This window comes from Tiliqua scincoides, chromosome 5 (assembly GCF_035046505.1).
Source record: "Tiliqua scincoides isolate rTilSci1 chromosome 5, rTilSci1.hap2, whole genome shotgun sequence".
In the NCBI taxonomy this organism is placed as follows: Eukaryota; Metazoa; Chordata; class Lepidosauria; order Squamata; family Scincidae; genus Tiliqua; species Tiliqua scincoides.
The window spans coordinates 98,414,761-98,418,176 of record NC_089825.1 but is presented as its reverse complement, the minus strand read 5'-3'; the positions used below and the strand labels follow the sequence as shown (position 1 = coordinate 98,418,176).

The following is a 3,416-nucleotide window of genomic DNA, read 5'->3' as shown; positions in this document are numbered from 1 at the left end:
TTTTATTTTTGCATTTCAACAAAGAAGTTCATCATGTGGTTTACATAGCAAAATAAATTGTGGGATGAAATAGGTTCCTGTCCCAAAGGGGCTCACACTGGAAAATATATACAGATGCAAAAAACAAAACAAAACAAAACCAAAAAAACCAAAAAAAACCCTGGTAAAACACCGGTGATGCTACGCTGGGATAAACAGCATAAGTACGTTTAAGTAGGTTTAGGACTCAGCTCACACTACCTTATTCTTGAAACAATAACTTGGTTTTCCTTTGGTCTTATAACCTGAATCACTTTGCCAATGGATGTTCTAATGGCCTCTTTCACTTCTCGGTTCCTCAGACTGTAAACCAGGGGATTGACCAGGGGTGTCAGGATAGTGTAAAAGACAGAGAAGACTTTGTTCAGCTTTCTCATTTTTTTCTGGATTTGGGAGAACATAGACAATGATTAGGGTACTGTAATAGATGGTAACAACAATGAGATGTGATGAACATGGGGAAAAGGCCTTCTGCCTTCCAGTGGCAGATGGGATTCGTAGGATGGTGGTGATGATAAACATGTATGACGTCAGAGTCAATAAAAAGGGAGGCAGGGTGAAAATAGTTGAGAACACAAATCCCATCAATTCAAATCTGTGGACTTCACTGCAAGTGATTTGTGCTACAGGAGCCAGATCACAAAAGAAATGGTCGATTTCATTGGGACCACAGAATGTCAATCTGGTCATCAGATACATCATTACTGACATGGCCAGGAACCCATTCATCCAAGACCCAACAGCCATGATAAGGCAGAGTCTGTCACTCATAACAGAGGCATAATGTAGGGGCATACATATTGCTATATACCTGTCATAAGACATAATAGCTAGGAGGCCCAATTCGGTGAGCACTAAAGCAGTAAAGAAATAAAACTGGGCAATGCAGCCAGGAATGGAAATAGCTTTCTCCCCAGTCAAACCAGCAAGGATCTTGGGCAGGATGGTTGAAGAGTAGAAGGTCTCCAGGCAAGAGAGATTTGCAAGGAAAAAGTACATGGGAGTGTGAAGGTTATTTTTTGCCACAACTAATACAACAATGAGGATGTTCCCAGCCATGGTGAGAATGTAAATCACTAGAAATAAGAGGAAGAGGACAACATTGAGATCCTGAAAATCTCCAAAACCCTGAAGAATTAATTCTGTGTTGATGGTTTGATTTCCCTCTTCTCTGATTGCCATCATCTGCATCTAGGGGGAGAAAAACAATACCGCAGTTCAGTGCAGTTTTAACCAAGAGCACCTATTGCCTTCACTAAAATTTCTATTGAGAATGATTCTGAGCAGGCATCCATGACTGCCTCTCCCATTGCAGGATATGGTACACATCCCACTGTCACAACTGTATCAGCAATGGAAAGTTGGATAGGATTGTGCCCTTAATTAAACTGAGTATATATGAACATTTTTGACAGTTAAACCTTGCACCAGTTCCCACCCACTGCATTTCTACCATCTTACGTTTTTTCAGTGAATGTCTGTTGGACGTATATTCATTCGGAAATAACATCTCTCTCTCGCTTTCTCTTTGTGGAAACTAAACAGCGCATTCATTTCAATCTCATGTTAATGGATTTTTTAAAATTGTTAAACAATGTTTGCACCCCTTTCTCTCCTTTTCATAAACACTGTTTCAAAAAGACCTTGTAACTAACACCAAAGCAAGAGAAACTAGTTATCCGAATGGTGTGATGACAAGTTCAAATACTGGAAATCCACTCCCATTAAAAGCTGCACCAGAGGGGAAGCAGGTCAAGCGATAAAGCCAAATAAACAGCATGGAACAGTCAGTTTAGAAATCATAGCAACTCTGAACTGTAATTATTATCTCTTGAGTGCTATCAGTATGATAATGCATAGAGAAGGTAAACTTATTTGCCACGTACTAGTTAAAACTTTGTTTACCTGTACTGCTGGAGTAAGGCTCTGCTCTTATTTAGTTTGCAGTGAAAAACTAGCAAAAAACCTATGATAGAACATAAAAAGCTAACTCTTTAACACATTTGAACAAAAATAAAATTAAAATAAACATAAGAATGCCAGCAAACATTGTATATAATTGGGTAAAATTGGACAAAAGTGGAAAAGCATGTGGACCAATTTTGAAATGTGGTTATAATCAAAAATGCTGAAAGAACAACAAGCTGAAGGTCAAGTGGATGAAAGTCAGGGCACTGCTGTAAAAATTTCTCTGGGGTAATCGGTTAACTCCCAGTCTTGGAAGATGTTCTTCCCTTCACTTCCAGAGAAAGGCTATATGACCAAATGAAAAGACAACCAATATGACCCCAGATACATTAGGCTGCAATCTTATACACACTTCCCTGGAAGTAAGCCCTATTGAACACAATAGGGCTTATATCTGAGTAGACATGCAAACAATTTTGTTATAAGTTTTATGTAGTAACTATCAGCCCCATGGGAAATATATATATATATATATATATATATATATATATACACACACACACACACACACACACACACACACACACACACACACACACACACACACACACAATCAGTTTACAGTTCTATTCTCCTTCCATTAGTCCCTTCCATCTTTCTACTGGCTTTACAAGAACATTATATAGTTGCCCAGAGATTCTCAAACTAGTGCATCGCAATGCCGCAGTCAGAGAAGCTCTGTCTGTGTCCCTTTAAGGGGTGGGGAGGGGGAATGCAGCAACACAATCGGGGCAATCACACCGCAGTCAGGGCTTTTAGGGGCATTGTTACACTTAACTGAGCTCATGCTGGCCTCTGGGGTGGGTGTGGGGAACTCTGTGAACACCCCTGCAGAGCTCCCCAAGCCTTGTAAAATCTAAAAATAGAGCTTGTGACCCTCTTCTGGTTTCCTGATCGAAAACTGGAAGTGGGTCGCATTTTTTACTTTTAGATTTTATGAGACTTGGAGTGCCCTGTGGGGGTTTCCATGGGACTCCCCACACCCACCCCAGAGGCCAGTGCAAACTCAGGTAAGTGTAAAAATGCCCCTGAAAGCCCTGGCAGTGGTGCAATCATCCCAATCACACCTCCGCATCTCTCCTTCCCCCACAAAGACAGACAGATGCTTCCAAACTCCTGGAGAGTATCCTGGAGAGTTTAGGAATTGATGCAGTACCCTATAGAAACATAGGCTTGGGTCCATCTTATAGTAAGGCAAGAGTGTCGTTACTTTCCAGAGAGCAGCATGTTCTAACTCCTTGGTGGCCGTAAGGCACTTTCTTCAGAAAACCAACATGAGCTTGATGAGAAAGAAGAAGGCCATCAATTCAAAACTTTTTGCTGATAGAACCTCTTTAGAGTTCATGACTGGGAATGGAAGCCACAGGCATGGCCTATGCATCAGATCTTCCTGTAATGACTATCTTTTG

General features: G+C 40.8%; 1 pseudogene; it reads right to left on the bottom strand.

The window, feature by feature from the left end:
* Window positions 1-236: 236 nt before the first annotated feature.
* Window positions 237-1,224, bottom strand: LOC136652526 (olfactory receptor 6B1-like; annotated as a pseudogene).
* Window positions 1,225-3,416: the final 2,192 nt, after the last annotated feature.